Consider the following 17,862-nt stretch of genomic DNA (forward strand, 5'->3'; position numbering starts at 1 on the left):
TGGGTGTGCGTCTTTCTCTCCCAGCTGGCTCCATTCCCTGGTGATTATAGTTGTTATGTTATGGGGAGCAAGTGTGGGGGTCGTGATGTCTGCCTAAGTGGGTGAATCCTGTTTCCTGTAAACTGATTAAATAAAGAATGTGTATCAATATATTATTGACTTTGATTTGAATTTGGTGTCATGATAGTCTTCCTCTCCAGCACATAGTAAGTCATTTTCCTACAAATTTGTTCTGGGTGGGTGGGGAAAAAGGGGCAAGAGGAGTAATTGGGGGGGGGGGGGGGAAGGTCCTCTGGTGGTGGCACTGTGCACTAGCTTAGTCGGTCCCAGCTTGTCAAGGTGAGTGCACACATGAAAATTTTCAAATAAGACGACACCTCCAGTCTGCAGCAGTGTAATTACATAATTACAACATTTAGTTGCTGGATGTGAGCTTTTCCCACCAAATAAAAGTGGGATCCAGACCCTGCGAATTGAATTTTATAAGTAAACAGGATATTCTATGCTATATAATTGAATTTCCTGTCGTGAGATCCTTCCTCCCCAGCAGAGTCCATGGCGGAATCTTTTATCAGTTAGCTACAGGGGCAAACCAGGTAAATGCTGCTTTGTTTGAGCTTCGGTCTGATCGCAGGTGTTTCGACAAGAATTTCTCGGGTGTCAGGTATCGTAGGGTTGCCGCCACCTGATGCTTTTCTTCAGTGATTAGCATGACATCGAATCCGTCCGTGATGGGACCTGAGCAGGGACTGGGACACTGGCGAGTGGCGCAGACTCGACAGATGCATCACTTTGTGAGAATCCGAGTGACCCGTGTGTGCGGTGCGAGCTGGTACTGTGTGTGGGAAAGCGGATGGTACGTGCTTCGTGATCGAAAGATTTTTAACTGTGTAATTACGTGCGATAGGTTTTTAGGACAGTATTCGTTGTGCGATTGGACAGATTTAGATTTCACAGATCTTGAAAGATGTGCACTGTTGAACAGATTGTCCTTATTTGAGTCATTGCCCTACTTTTATTTCACATTTTTGTTAGTTGCTTAAGGCATTACTTTATCAAAAATATCCTGTATTAGCGGTGAGTAGTTTCGGACACAACGTCCATTATCGATCCTTCATTGTTAAGCATTGAAACGCATTACAGCCACTGCATTTTCAAATAGCCTTAAGCGGCAATCATAGGTAACATCTACAGATCCTCTACATCGGGAATAGTCAACCTTTTTTACTTACCGCTAACTTTCATGTTTTTGTTAGTAATAAATTTTCCAACTATCCACCAGTTCCACAGTAATGGTGATTTATAAAGTGGGGAACTAACTTCACTTTAAAAAAATTTATAAAGCAGAGTTACAGCAACTTAAAGCATATAATAGTAATCAATTACCAAGCACTAAGTCAAAAATTTATGAAAAGCTAATGAAAATGTTTTTAAAATGCCTACTGCGCACTATGAAAGTAGGAATGCCCACTAGTGGGCGGTATGGACCAGGTAGACTACTACTGGTCTACAACATACCACCATTGTTTCTTGTTAATTGTTGCTGTTTCAGGGCTGTACAGCGCACGCAGTCACACACACACACACACACACACACACACACACACACACACACACGCGCGCGCGCGCGCAGACACACACTTACACACACACTTACACACACACACACACACACACACTTACACACACACACACACACACACACACACACACACACACAGCCGGCCGGAGTGACCGAGCGGTTAAAGGCGCTACAGTCTGGAACCGCACGACCGCTACGGTCGCAGGTTCGAATCCTGCCTCGGGCATGGATGTGTGTGATGTCCTTATGTTAGTTCGGTTTAAGTAGTTTTAAGTTCTAGGGGACTTATGACCACAGCAGTTGAGTCCCATAGTGCTCAGAGCCATTTGAACCATTTTTGAACACACACACACGCACACACACACACACACACACACACACACACACACACAGACATACATATGTACGTAAACACACTGAGCAGCCAGAACATAATGACCACCTACCTAACAGTCAGTAAGGCCACCTTTGGCATAGATAACAGCAGCGACCCATCATGGCATGGTAAGTCGCTGGTAGTAATTGGACCACATCTGCACATACAAGTCATTTAATTTCCGTAAATTCAGGGGACAGGGGCAGTGAGTTCTGACGCAGTGTTCACTCACATCCCATATGTATTCCATCGGGTCCAGATATAGCTAGCTGGGCGGCCATCAAATCAACTGGAACTCGTCACTGTATTCCTCTGCCGACCCCATCACACTCCTGATCTTGTGACATGGCTTTTTATCTTGTTGAAATACGCCACTGCTTTCAGGAAACAATGTCATCATAAAGGGCAGTACGTGGTCTGCGACCAGTGTACGATACTTCTTGGCCGTCACAGCGCCTTTCACGAACTTCATTGGAACCATGGATGCCCACGTGACTGTCCCCCAGAGCATAGTGGAGCCATCCGGCAGTACGGGTTTGAAGGAGCTGTTCCCCTGGAATACGACGGATTCGAGGCCTCCCATCGGCATAACAAAGACTGTATCAGGATTCTTCAGGCAACTCAGTGCTCTAATACGTATATATTATATGAGTCTACAACATATCCAGGGTGATTATAATCAAAGTTAAAGTTTCAAAATGCTCTAGAAATAACACTACTGGTCAGAATGACGCCACATTGCAACGGAATATTGACGGAGAAGGGGGAACGTATGTCAGAAGAAAAAAACTAGTGTGAAAATTGATCAATAGATGGAGCTGTCTGTGTCAGAATACGTAAATGAAAACACCCGTCATGCGCACGACCACTTGAAGTTGGTATGGACACGCCAGCTTTTCCACCTTTCGCGTTTGCGACGTTCGCCATGACTGTATCAATGCAGGATTGCGCTCTGCTTGTAAAGTTGTATTAAAAGAATGATGACTTTGCGGATGTCGCTCTGCAGAAGTTCCAGACACTGAAGGGTTTGAAAGAAGGCTTTGGTCCGATGGTCTGGGGAAAAAGTTTCGGCAATCCGAAAAGACGGGTTCTTTTGGTGTGCAACCGGGTAGAGGGACGAAACGAACTGATTCGACGTCAGTAGAAGCAGTAGCCACAGAAATGCAGGAGGAGACGAGTGGTGGTGTACAAACGTGTAGTGCATGGAGAATTGCCGAACATTGGATATACACGTGAGCACGGTGCGTAAACTTCTACGAAACATTCTTCTTTGCTGTCAAATCAAAATTACTCGTATACACTAGTTGCTTTCTGTTGACCTGCTAGCAAGACAGACCTTTGCTTTAGAATTTCTTGCTTTCATTGAAGTGGGCAATGATCGGCCGCGAAGTTTTTGTGGACAGACAAAGCCCACTTCCATCTGACGGGATATGTCAATACACAGAATCGTCGCATATGGGCAACGGAAAAACTGCAAGCAAATCAACCAGTACCACTTCATCCTGAAAAGGTCACTGTCTGGGGCGGGTTTAAGGCTTCATTTATCATAGGGTCGTATTTTTTCGAACAGACAGGTGCATCCGGACCTGTTACCTGTACCGTCACAGGTAAGCGCTATGAGTGTCTTTTACGCAACCACGTCGTTCCTGCTCTTCAACGGCGTGGATGTGTGGATGGGATCATTTTTATGAAAGATGGCGCACCTCCGCACATTGAAAATCCAGTGAAGCAGCTGCTGAAGCACCATTTCGGAAATGCTAGAATTATCAGCCGCCATTTCCCAACAGCCTGGCCGTCCCGATCACCTGATCTTCATCCGCGTGACTTCTGGTTGTGGGGCTATCTGAAAGATGTTGTGTTCAGTGTTCCGATTCAAACTTAGCTGCATTGAAGGCACGCTCTCCGCAGCACATTCTAAATGTCATCCCGGAAACACTTCGATCAGTTGTGGAACATGCTGTTTCTCGATTTCAACTTGTTGCACAAAGCGGTGGACTGCATATTGAACATGTTTTGCGAAAGTCACATGGAAATTAATAATCCGATTTAATTTTACGGCCTAATGGCAACTAAAACCGATGTGATTGATGCTTTTTATGCGGTTTTTGGCCTCAGAACAATTAAAAACTGATTTGTCCCATGATGTGATATGATCTTGCCGTGGTGGCACACCTGTACACACCTATACACCAATGCACACTGAGTAGTACAATTTGTTTAACTTCAGACGTACACATCAGGCATTGTTGTATGATTCATTTGTCATTTGCAGTCGACCACTAATAAATTATGATCTTTACAGCTACATTTTGTAACAATTTTTTTTCTTCTGCCATACGTTTTCCACCGTCTCCGATATTATTCTGTTGCAATTTGGCGTAATCCTCACGAGTGAAGTTATTTCTACAGCGGTTTGAAAGTTTAACTTTAATTATTGTTACCCCCTGTATTACATGTAATATATATTACACCCAATATATAAATAATATATACTGCATAATATAATATAACACACACATCAAAAACCTTTTGCATCACCTTGGTTCCCAGAGTTACGGAACCTGTACAGAAAATTGGAATAGAGATCAACATAAACAACATTTCTGCCCTTTTTATTGCTCCTGAAACCTACACATTGCATGTTGTACCACCATACAGCGAGACCAGACTGCTGTACACACCAGTACCTCTAATATCCAGTAGCACGTCCCCTTATGTTGATGCATACCTGTATTCGTAATGGCATACTACCCACAAATTCATCAAGGCACTGTTGGTCCAGACTGTCTCACTCCTCAACGGCGATTCTGCGTAGATCCTTCAGAGTGGTTGGTAGGTCTCGTCGTCCATAAACAGCCCTTTTCAATCTATCCCAGGCGTGTTCAATAGGGCTGATGGCTGGAGAACATGCTGGCCACTATAGTAGAGGGATGTCGTTATCCTGAAGGAAGTCATTGACAAGATGTGCACGATGGCGGCGCGAATTATCGTCCATGAAGACGAATGCCTGACAATATGCTGTCTATATAGTTACACTATCGGCTGGAGGATGGCATTCAGGTATTGTACAGCCGTTACAGCGCCTTCCATGACCACGAGCGGCGTACGTCGGCCCGACATAATGCCACCCCAAAACAGCAGACAACCTCCACCTTTTTGCACTCGTTGGACAGTGGATCTAAGGCGTTAAGCCTGACCGGGTTGTCTCCAAACATGTTTCCGACGATTGTCTGGTTGAAGGCATATGCGACACTCATTGGTGAAGAGAACGTGTTGCCAATCCTGAGCGGTCTATTATTCAGCATGTTGTTGGACCCAACTGTACCGCGCTGCATGGTTTGGTGGTTGCAAAGTTGGTCTTCGCCATGGACGTCGGGAGTGAAGTTGCGCTTCATGCAGCCTACTGCACACAGTTTGTGTTGCAACACGATGTCTCGTACTTCACGAAAAGCATTACTGAACATGGTGGCTTTGTTGTCAGGGTTCCTCTGAGCCCAAAAACCCCTCTACTACTACTACTACTAGGTAGTGGTCACCCACTACAGTAGTAGCCCTTGGGCGGCCTGAGCGAGGCATGTTATCGACAGTTCCTGTCTCTCTGTATCTCCACCATGTCCGAACAACATCCTTTGGTTCACTCCTAGATGCCTGGACACTTCCTTTGTTGAAAGCCCTTCCTGGCACAAAGTAACAATGCGGGCGCGATCGAACCGCGGTATTAACCGTCTAGGCATGGTTGAACTATGGACAACAGGAGCCGTGTACCTCCTTCCTGTTGGAATGACTGGAACTGATCGGCTGTCGGACCCATTCCGTCTAATAGGCGCTGTTCATGCATTGTTGTTTATATCTTTGGGCGGATTTAGTGACGTCTCTAAACAGTCAAAGGGACTGTGTCCGTGATACTGTATCCAAGGTCAACGTCTATCTTCAGGAGTTCTGGGAACTGCAGTGATGCAAACCTTTTTTTGATATGTATGTAATACAATAAAATAATATGTACAATATATATGTAATATATATTGCATCCAACATAAATATTACATGAGCCTCAAACGTTGTGTTTCTGGAAGAAGAGACGAACTTTTATGTCCTACGTGTGCTAACAAGTCTAAGTCAGTGTATGATACAGTGAGGCGAGGAAAATCATTAGATAGCGATATGTGTGCATACAGATGGCGGTGGTATCGCGTACATAAGGTTTCAAACGCCAGTGCATTGGCGGAGCTATCATTTGTACTAAGGCGATTCATGTGAAAAGGTCTCCTACATGGTTATACCATTATGACGGTAATTAACATACTTTGAACGCGGAATGGTAGTTAGAGTTAGACACATGGAACATTTCGTTTCGGAAATCGTTAGGGAATTCAAGATTCCGAGATCTACAGTGCCAAGCGTATGCCCAGAATACCAGATTTCAGGCATTACCTCTCACCACGCACAACGCAGTGCCCGACGGCCTTCGCGTATCGATTGAGAGGAGCGGCATTTGCGTAGAGTTTTCAGTGTTAACAGACAATAAGAACCTCAGACATCAATGTGGGATGTACGACGAGGGTATCTGTCTGAATAGTACGGTGAAATTTGGCGTTAATGGGCTATGGCAGCACACGACCAATGCGGGAGTCTTCGCTAAGACCACATCGCCTGCAGTGCCTCTCCTGGGCTCGTGACAATATAGGTTGGACCCTCGACTACTGGAATACCATAGATGAGTCCCAATTACAGTTGGTAAGAGCTGATGGTAGGATTCGAGTGTGGTGCAGACCCCAGGAAGCCATGGATCCCAGTTATCAACAAGGCACTGTGCAAGTTGGTTTGCATGGAATGGAATGGGCAGTCTTGTCCAATTGAACGCATCATGACTGGAAATGGTTATGTTAGGATACTTGGAGACCATTGGCAGCTATTCATGGACTGTGATTCATCTGAAGAACACCCTTGATAATTCGAGCGAATGATTTGGGCATCTGGATCGCCCGGCATGAATACCATCGAATATTTATGTAACATCATGGAGAGGACAGTTCGTGCACAAAGTCCTGCACTGGCAACACTTCTGCAATCATGGATGGCTGTAGAGGCTGTGCGGTTCAATATATCTGCAGGAGACTTGCAACACCTTGTTGAGTCCATGCCACAGTGAGTTGCTGCACTGGCAACACTTCTGCAATCATGGATGGCTATAGAGGCTGTGCGGTTCAATATATCTGCAGGGGATTTCCAACACCTTGTTGAGTCCATGCCACAGTGAGTTGCTGCTCTGGCAACACTTCTGCAATCATGGATGGCTATAGAGGCTGTGTGGTTCAATATATCTGCAGGGGACTTGCAACGCCTTGTTGAGTCCATGCCACAGTGAGTTGCTGCACTGGCAACACTTCTGCAATCATGGATGGCTATAGAGGCTGTGCGGTTCAATATATCTGCAGGGGATTTCCAACGCCTTGTTGAGTCCATGCTACAGTGAGTTGCTGCACTGGCAACACTTCTGCAATCGTGGATGGCTATAGAGGCTGTGCGGTTCAGTATATCTGCAGGGGACTTGCAACGCCTTGTTGAGTCCATGCCACAGTGAGTTGAAGCACTGGCAACACTTCTGCAATCATGGATAGCTATAGAGGCTATGCGGTTCAATATATCTGCAGGGGAGTTCCAACGCCTTGTTGACTCCATGCCACAGTGAGTTGCTCCACTATGCCTAGCAAAAGGAGGTCAGACACGATATTTGCAAGTATTGCATGAGCTTTCCCACATCTACGGAAATTACGGCACAAATTCAATTCAGACCATATTCCGCTCTCCCACACGAAGATTTCAGTTCGTTTTTCGACGCACCGGCTTGTCGTACCGCTGTTGTAAGATCAGTTCTGCGCCTGAGGCAGGGAAGTAGAGTTGACAGCGGCGCGGTGCCGACAGGACGGGGTAGGGGAGGACGGGACGGGACGGCAAAGGACGGGCGGCAGGTATATAGGAGGGCGGGCAGGACGCGGCGCTCGCGTGACGGACGCCGGCCGCCGCCGCCGTAACTCGCGCCACATTCACTCGGCGCGGCTGCTTTACGACTCGCTGGTAATTACGGGCCATTGTGCGCTCACGTGCGCCCAGCAGCGGCCGCGCAGTCCATCATCGCGGGCCCCGCCCTCTCCGCAGGCGGTGGCTGCAGGCCGGCGCGAGTCGCTCAGGGCGACACTCCAGATTCGCAGCGTCACAATCGAAACACTAGAGCGGCCTGCCCCTCACTTACTAGAGAAGTAAAAGAAAAAGTCGCACTCCACTGGAAGGTAAAGTCTTCCAGGTTTTCAGACCTCGTCACGTTCTTCTCCAGTTTCTTACGACGCAAGCGACATTTCGAATCACCCGTTGTAATCTTCTTCACGAAGTTTTCAGGTTAGCTTATCACCATTAAAGACGACATACACTGAAGCGCCAAGGAAACTGGCATAGACATATGCATTTAAATACAGAGTTATGAAAACAGGTAGAATAAGGTGCTGCGGTCCGCAACGCTTACATAAAACAATACGTGACTGGCGCAGTTGTTTGATCGGTTATTGCTGCTAAAATGACAGGGTTATCCTTATTTACGTGAGTTTGAACGTGGTATTACAGTCGTCGCCCGAACGATGGGACACAGCATCTCCGACGTAGCGATGAAATGAGGATTTTCCCGTACGACCATTCCACGAGTGTACCGTGAATATGAGAAATCCGGTAAAACATCAAATCTCCGACATCTCTCCTTCCGGAAAAAGATCCTGCAAGAATTAGACCATCGACAACTGAACAGAATCTTTCGATATGATAGAAGTGCAAACTTCCCGCAAATTGCTGTTGATTTCAATGCTGGGCCAGCAACAAGTGTCAGCGTGCAAACCAGTCAGCGAACATCATCCATGTGGGCTTTCTGAGCCGGAGGCCCACTTCTGTATCCTTGATGTCAGCACGACATGATGCTTTACTCCTTGCCTGGGTTCCTCAACATCGACATTGGAATTGCCTGGTCGGACGAGTCTCGTTTCAAATTGTATCGAGCGGAAGGACTTGTATGGGTGCAGTGACGACCTCATGAATCCATGGATCCTGCATGTCAGCAGGGGCTGTTCATGCTGGTGGAGGCTCTGTAATGGTGAGTGGCGTGTGCAGTTGGGGTGATATGGGACCCTTCATACGTCTAGATACGATTCTGAGAGGTGAAACGTACGCAAGCATCCTGTCTGATCACGTGTACCCATTCGTGTCCATTGTGCATTCCGACGGACGTGGGCAATTCCGGTAGGACAATGCGACACCTCACATCTCCAGAATTGCTACAGAGAGGCTCCAGGAATACTCTTATTAATCTGAACACTTCCCCTGGCAGCCGACCTCCCCAGACATGAACATTATCGAGCATATCTGGGATGCCATGCAACGTGCTGTTCAGATGAGATCTCCTCCCCCTAGAACTCTTACGGATGTATGGCAATTCCTGCAGCATTCATGCTGTCAGTTCCCTTCAGCACTATTTCAGATGTTAGTCCATGCCACGTCGTGTTGCGTCACTTCTGCGTGCTCGCAGGGACCTTGCACGATATTAGGCAGGTGTACCAGTTTCTTTGGCTCTTCAGTGTATTCCCTTCCACCAGTTTCTTTGGCTCTTCAGTGTATTTCCTTCCCTGCTATTTCAGTTCCCCATGTAGGGGCGGGCTGGTAGCGCATAAAACCCCGTGTGAAATTGCTGTCACAAGTTGATATGCGATGTTTATCCTTTTTATTTTCCCATTTTGATTATATTTGAGGAAAGCACAAAGCTGGCTAGCTATGAAAAAAGGTTGCAGTTTGCCTTGGCGGAAAGCGAGAGGGCTGAGCAGCTTCGTAGCAATTTCGGTGTACCCACAGGAGATTTGTCACAAACGCTCTGGTGGAATGAGGCCGCAATCATGGGTGTTGCCTTTCGTTCAAGCGTCTGTATTAATCCCCTGGCCGTCATTTTTGGCTGCGAATGAGGTTTTCTCCTTAGAAAGCAGTTGCTGACTATCCCCCAGACAGTTTCCATATGTGATCAATTCACCTTCCGGTACACAGAACACCGATGAGAAAACTAGCCCCCAAAGAACTGCCATGAGTGACGAATTCCCCTTCCCACACACAGAACGCAGAAGGAACGATATAGCGCAGCTAGCCTACAGTTCGAAAACTCGTTGCCTTTCCTCCAAAATCGTTTTATCCAATCAAGTGAATCGTGTCTGACACCGTGCACTGGCGCGAAGGACTCGACCAATGAGTGGAATTTGGCTAGGAGTCAATACCAAACCCCTGCTTACAGAAATGCATTCAGTGAGCGAAGAATAGTTAATTTGTACAAGGTTCCCCTGTATTCTGTAGAAGAACGTGAAATTCTCGCTGGTCACTGTGGCAGTGCCAGAAGATCCTCCACTCCACAATGAATTGTTCGAGAAATATTGAGATAGGTGAACACCAAATTTCCGTTTCCAGACCTGCCGTGGAGAGTACGTCTGTTCTGACAATGGTGGCAACTATTCTCAGCCGTCTGAGTCATTCTGCGTGCAACGTACGGGGCTATAACGTTTATAAAATGTCCTTACTTATTTAATGATATCCGACTTTGGCTCCGTTTAACTGCGCGAATGATACCCCCAATACCGTCTGAATCAATCTTGATTAATAATTTATCTTAATAAAACTCTTATTCTCAATAAGTGGTTTACAACCTATGGAAATGATAATAGAATTAATTATGGTATGTACTGAAATCACAAATTTATTAATTGAAAGCAGGATGAACAATGTTACTAACCTAAGACATTACAACACCAATCAAATTGACTCCCTAAACTGACTACCGTACCATTGGCACGAAGGAAACTCTATTCCTTATGGCACTCCTTTCCCTAACTTAACGTTAGTTGATACTGGTCACGCAAGTTGTTGTTCCACTGTAGCTCCGCCTAGACGGACAGAATCAGAGAGTTCAAGCAAAGAACTGGTGGAACACGCACTCATTTACAATAACAGTGCCCTGCTTTGCCACGTTTGTGATAATATCACCTTAATTCAGTGTGAAAGTCGCGACGGTGGTCCCAGGCACTGGCGTGATGTCGTCTTTCCCCTGCGGAATCTCGACTTTATCTAAAAACGTGGACGTGATTTCCGACCGAAGACTCCTGACCGTAAGTTGCTCAGCTGCCTAGTCCGTCAAGAGTCGATACACAATCTACTTGCACAAATGCCAGGAGTAGTTGGTAGACTCGAGTGCGTGACAGCAAAGGAAGGCTTAAAGTTGCATTCGAACGCCACTAGCGAGCACTAATCTGTTTACTCTTCTCAGAGCAATAGATGATTCTTCTTTTCTGGAGATGTATGCATGCACTAACTCTGAAAAATTGAAGAGAGATCACTGGTCTCCAAATCTAACTATGTCTAGGCCTCCACTCGCAGACCAGACAATCCTTGCCCGCCCAGAACCACCCCAGACTCCGGAGTTCCTTACCTCTTGTTGCCGCCAAACTTTCCAGTTCCTCTCACGTGTATCCCGACGCGTTTTCAGCCAATCAGGACTCTTGAAATTTCACGCAGTTCTCCCACCTTTCATGGGTGCGCCGTATTTGTGTCCCGTTCAAACCGTTTTGTAGCCGCAGCGGCAAGAAGTAGTCTTTCTCAGTCTCTCATGTAAGCTCTTTCTCTCTCTCTCTGTCTCTCTCTCTCTCCTTCCACCTTTGTGGTCTCAGGCTCGCCCGATTCCCCATGCAGCCAGTGGTGACACTTTGCCAACATAGAAGCCGCCGTGTGAAGTTCTGGCCACCCGCCGGCACCCTCTCTTGTTCTACAGCTCAAAACAGTTCTTTCATGTGTCCGTCCAAACCATCTTCCCAATGATAACATGCAAAGTTCTCAAAATCTTACGAACCAGTACGAACCTTGATTTTGCTATTAGTATTATTCTAGCTAACGACTATACCTGTTCGCGTGGTATTTGTCATTTACTTTCTGAATTAGTCTCATGTAAGGTGCTAAAATCTGCCACCTTACATGCGTTCGGTGCTGACCTGTGCGTTTGTGCACGTATTTAGCATTTCGCAGTTAAGCGCCGTTCGTTAGATGAGTATCTCACAATTTGTCGGATCGGCAGCGCAATTTAGGTTGCTTGATTACTTGTCTTATTTCTCGACTCTTGCACTCAAATTACTTCGCATTTGCGAGCTGTGTAGATCATGAAAGTTTGCTGCGCTTCCAAGGCAGTGCGCCACTTAGATTTGACGTATCATCCAAGATGTTAGGTGGTACAATGAGATGAAGAAAAGCTTCTATTGAGATACTGTTTGCTGGTAATGTTCAGAGATCTGATTATTCGGATGATAGTTACTGCTTAGGAGTCATTTTCTTTGCTTTATGTAGAACTTTCTTCACAATAAACCGATACTGCTCAGCGTATTCTTGCTTTGCAACTATAAACCGGATTGTCCTACACCTAATCGTGACTAGGCGACCCGCAAATAATTAATATAGTTAGGTCCTTGTGTACCTAATTTGTTGTCTCACTGCGACGGTATTTCCGATGAGATACAGGTACCCATGCTTCGGAGATTTTGATTAAAGTGCTTAAACTAATGCATAACAAGCATTGCAATCGCTGTTCTAGTATTTCGATGTTGAAGTCGTAAGTGAGGAAGCCTAGCAGCACCCTCACCTGCTGCGCCCTGGCACAATTTCGGCAAAGGTCTCATAGGGATACTAACAGCTCAACACCGTAACAGGGTTAAGTATCACCTCTCTTCAGCCAAAAGGTACATAAATTTACAATTTTTACAACTCAAAAAACAGATGGCAATAAATGATGCAGTAAAAAGCACATTGGTCGACGATATAATAAATTTCCTTTAGAGAGAAGAGCTTCTAAGCCGGCCGCTGTGACCGAGCGGATCTGGGCGCTGCAGTCTGGAACCGCGCTGCTGCTACGGTCGCAGGTTCGACTCCTGCCTCGGGTATGAGTGTGTGTGCTGTCCTTAGGTTAGTTAGGTTTAAGTACACTCCTGGAAATGGAAAAAAGAACACATTGACACCGGTGTGTCAGACCCACCATACTTGCTCCGGACACTGCGAGAGGGCTGTACAAGCAATGATCACACGCACGGCACAGCGGACACACCAGGAACCGCGGTGTTGGCCGTCGAATGGCGCTAGCTGCGCAGCATTTGTGCACCGCCGCCGTCAGTGTCAGCCAGTTTGCCGTGGCATACGGAGCTCCACCGCAGTCTGTAACACTGGTAGCATGCCGCGACAGCGTGGACGTGAACCGTATGTGCAGTTGACGGACTTTGAGCGAGGGCGTATAGTGGGCATGCGGGAGGCCGGGTGGACGTACCGCCGAATTGCTCAACACGTGGGGCGTCAGGTCTCCACAGTACATCGATGTTGTCGCCAGTGGTCGGCGGAAGGTGCACGTGCCCGTCGACCTGGGACCGGACCGCAGCGACGCACGGATGCACGCCAAGACCGTAGGATCCTACGCAGTGCCGTAGGGGACCGCACCGCCACTTCCCAGCAAATTAGGGACACTGTTGTTCCTGGGGTATCGGCGAGGACCATTCGCAACCGTCTCCATGAAGCTGGGCTACGGTCCCGCACACCGTTAGGCCGTCTTCCGCTCACGCCCCAACATCGTGCAGCCCGCCTCCAGTGGTGTCGCGACAGGCGTGAATGGAGGGACGAATGGAGACGTGTCGTCTTCAGCGATGAGAGTCGCTTCTGCCTTGGTGCCAATGATGGTCGTATGCGTGTTTGGCGCCGTGCAGGTGAGCGCCACAATCAGGACTGCATACGACCGAGGCACACAGGGCCAACACCCGGCATCATGGTGTGGGGAGCGATCTCCTACACTGGCCGTACACCACTGGTGATCGTCGAGGGGACACTGAATAGTGCACGGTACATCCAAACCGCCATCGAACCCATCGTTCTACCATTCCTAGACCGGCAAGGGAACTTGCTGTTCCAACAGGACAATGCACGTCCGCATGTATACCGTGCCACCCAACGTGCTCTAGAAGGTGTAAGTCAACTACCCTGGCCAGCAAGATCTCCGGATCTGTCCTCCATTGAGCATGTTTGGGACTGGATGAAGCGTCGTCTCACGCGGTCTGCACGTCCAGCACGAACGCTGGTCCAACTGAGGCGCCAGGTGGAAATGGCATGGAAAGCCGTTCCACAGGACTACATCCAGCATCTCTACGATCGTCTCCATGGGAGAATAGCAGCCTGCATTGCTGCGAAAGGTGGATATACACTGTACTAGTGCCGACATTGTGCATGCTCTGTTGCCTGTGTCTATGTGCCTGTGGTTCTGTCAGTGTGATCATGTGATGTATCTGACCCCAGGAATGTGTCAATAAAGTTTCCCCTTCCTGCGACAATGAATTCACGGTGTTCTTGTTTCAATTTCCAGGAGTGTAGTTCTAAGTCTAGGGGACTGATGACCTGAGCTGTTAAGGCCCATAGTGCGTAGAGCCATTTGCACCATTTCGAGAAAAGCTTCAGTCCATAACTCAGCATGGATGTGGAAGGAATCACTCGTGCGAAACTTAACTAGCCCTTTTTTCACACGATATCTTGCGAACTATGGGTGGAGGACAACACGCAATTTCCATATTCCTAGATTTCCGAATAGGGTTTGACATGGTGTCCCATTGCAGACTGTTGACGGATGTCCGCCCATATGAATAGGTTCCCAATGTGCGATTGACTTCTTAAGCAATAGCACCCAATTCGTTCTCCTCGACGGCGACTGTTCATCAGAAACAATGGTGTCATCGGGAGTGGACCATGGAAGTGTCATAGAACTGTCCTCGTTCTCTACATACATACATGATTTGACGGATTGGGTGAGCCACAGTCAGCGACTGTTTTGGTGATGACGCAGTAGTACAAGGGAAAGAGCCGTTGTTGAGTGCTTGTAGGACGAGGAAGGAAGAAGAATACCATTTGGTGCGAAGAATACCAGCTTTCCCTAATTGTAGGAAAACGTAAGTTAATGCAGACGCGTAGGAAAAAGGGTCCTGTGATGTCAGAATGCAGTATCACTAGCGTGCTGCTTGTCACGGTCATGTCGATTGACTTTCTAGACGTAAACCGGAATGAAGGGGAACGAGCACTTAATGACGGTAGTATGGAAAGTGAACAGTCGACGTCGGTTTATTGGAAGAGTTTTAAGAAAATGTAGCTCACCTGTGAAGGAGATTAGTGCTATCCATACTTGAGTATTGCTAGAGTATTTGGGATCCCCACCAGTTCGTGTAAAAGAAAAGCGTCTGAGCAATTCAGTGGCGTGCTGTAAGATTTTTTACCGCTAGGTTCAATCAACAAGCGAACACGTGTGTATTACAGAGATGCTTCGTGGACTGGTGAGATGGCGGCGTTCTCTTCAAGAAACGTCAGTTGGAGAAGAGACATTTGCAGCTGATTACAGAAAGATTCTAGTGCGGTCAACATAAATTTCGCGTAAGGACCTTGAAGACTAAATATGAGGATTTAGTACTGGTACGGAGACATGTAGTCAGTCGTTTCTTCCTCGATACACTTGCAAGTAGAACAACAAGGAAAATACTTAGTGGTTGTACAAGGTATCCTATACAACGCACCACGCTGTGGGTTTTTGAGTATGTTTCTAGATGTATATGTAGAATATTTACGACTTTTAAAACTTTTCAGATGATTTTAAGTTATATACATAATATAATCACTCATGACAGTGTGAATAATGCTACCCCGCAATGGTGATTCTGACGCTACATGGAAATTATGAGTATGAATATGGGACATTGTGTAACTGCAGGTACCGACTGAAAGTCAGTGGGGCGATGGAAGGGGGAGGAAGCAAAGTGAGAGGATGGTTCGAGGTGAAGAGTTGTGATTAGGCCTTGAAAGAGGGATATATTTCAGGATGAATTTTTATCTTTGGGGAGTGGGAGTTGGCTGAAATTCTGCTGGGAGGGGATGGATAAGATATAATGGTGCATGGAAGGTGGAATGTGGATAATGTGACGCAGCAGGGTACGAGGATATTAGTGGGTGGATTGTGCGATACATGTGTTGGACTCTGTGCCGTAGTGAGAAGAGCAGATGTGGAAAGTGGATGATTTGGTGTAAGAGGCGATTTGGGGAAGGTAGGTGGATGTGGAAGGCGAGGAGGAGTGCTTGTCCTTCCTCGTTCTCAAGGGCTTGTAGACTTCACGGGAAGTGGAGATACAGAAACGTTTGCATAGTTAAACATGGAACGGATGACGGATTTATAAATGATTCAAAAACCAGTATTGCGTTCTTATAACTGAGAGTATTCTCTTGATTTGTTTGAAAAAGTCCCGTTGTTGGCTGAAATTTTCGGGCCAGTATTTGTGAGCCACCTGCTGCGAAGAAAACACAGCAAGAGAGGAGGTATGTTTATGAAAATACGAGGACGTGCTGAAAAGCAATGTCTCCTTTTTTATGAGAAAACTCTTACAGCTTTTTAAGTGAAACAAATCTTCCTAACGCCAGCGGTTCTAGACGCTACAGTCTGGAACCACGCGACCGCTACGGTCGCAGGTTCCAATCCTGCCTCGGGCATGGGTGTGTGATGTCCTTAGGTTAGTTAGGTTTAAGTAGTTCTAAGTTATAGGGGACTGATGACCTCAGAAGTTAAGCCCCATAGTGGTCAGAGCCAAACCTTCTTAACATTGTAAATCTGTGTTTTTCAAATTTATTTCTCAACATAGTCACCCTGGCGACGAACACATTTCTGTCAACGAGAGACCAGTTTGTTGATACCGCCACTGTAGACTGTTTGATTTTGTTGACGGAGCCTCTGCTTGCACTACTCCATCGCTAACGAAGTGAAATGCTCTGAGGTGTTCATTCTTTAAGTTTTAGAAAGCCTGCAACTCGAGGCCTAAGTAGTGAGCATCTGTCATACGACGGGTGAATAATAATAATAATAATAATAATAATAATAACAATATTCATACTCATAAAAATTCCGGTTAAGTAAATTTATGATAAACTGATTGATTTCAATCTGAAACTCCGGCCACAAGACGCTGTTCGCTCATTAGTCCATCCTTCTCATGTGCGGCTCAAAAATACTCGGCTTCTTCCAATGTAACCCACCTAAGCTAAAATGTTGGGCAACCCTGGTATGGAAATAGAGGATGATCAATGACAGTGAAGCAAGGCGTCGAATTGTAGATGTCGCAGCTCTATGTGTGAACGAACCCTTCGAATTCGAAACTCATTTGCGGCAGCTCTTTCCAACGCACCGACATAATTGCATTATACTTACTCGCTCTCATTCGGAGTCCTCTACCGGCGGAGCCCTGCAAATATTCAGACATGAAGATTAAAAAAAATGGCTCTGAGCACTATGGGACTTAACTTCTGTGGTCATCAGTCCCCTAGAACTTAGAACTACTTAAACCTAACTAACCTAAGGACATCACACACATCCATGCCCGAAGCAGGATTCGAACCTGCGACCGTAGCGGTCACGCGGTTCCAGACTGAAGCACCTTTAACCGCACGGCCACACTGGCCGGCATAAAGATTAAAGATGTACAATGTTAATAACGTTTGTTTTGTTTAAATACGAGGGGCGTTCAGAAAGTAAGCTCCGATCGGTCGCGAAATGGAAACGACTATGAAAATCCGATAAAGCTTTGCACAGATGTGTTGGGTAGTGTCTCTAGTATAACCCCAGTTAGCATCACGTCGCTCTTCTCATTTCTGAGCTCGCAGTGAGTGCGTAAAGATGTCTAGAAAATAGTGTCTGCCGCCAAGTACGAGGGCCTGGTGAGAAATTTCGCCTGAAGCTATGCAGCTAACATTACATAACTGTCGTGCTGTTTCTCCTTCAAGACAATTCTCAGCCGCA

This window comes from Schistocerca serialis, chromosome 5, assembly GCF_023864345.2.
Source record: "Schistocerca serialis cubense isolate TAMUIC-IGC-003099 chromosome 5, iqSchSeri2.2, whole genome shotgun sequence".
NCBI lineage: Eukaryota > Metazoa > Arthropoda > Insecta > Orthoptera > Acrididae > Schistocerca > Schistocerca serialis.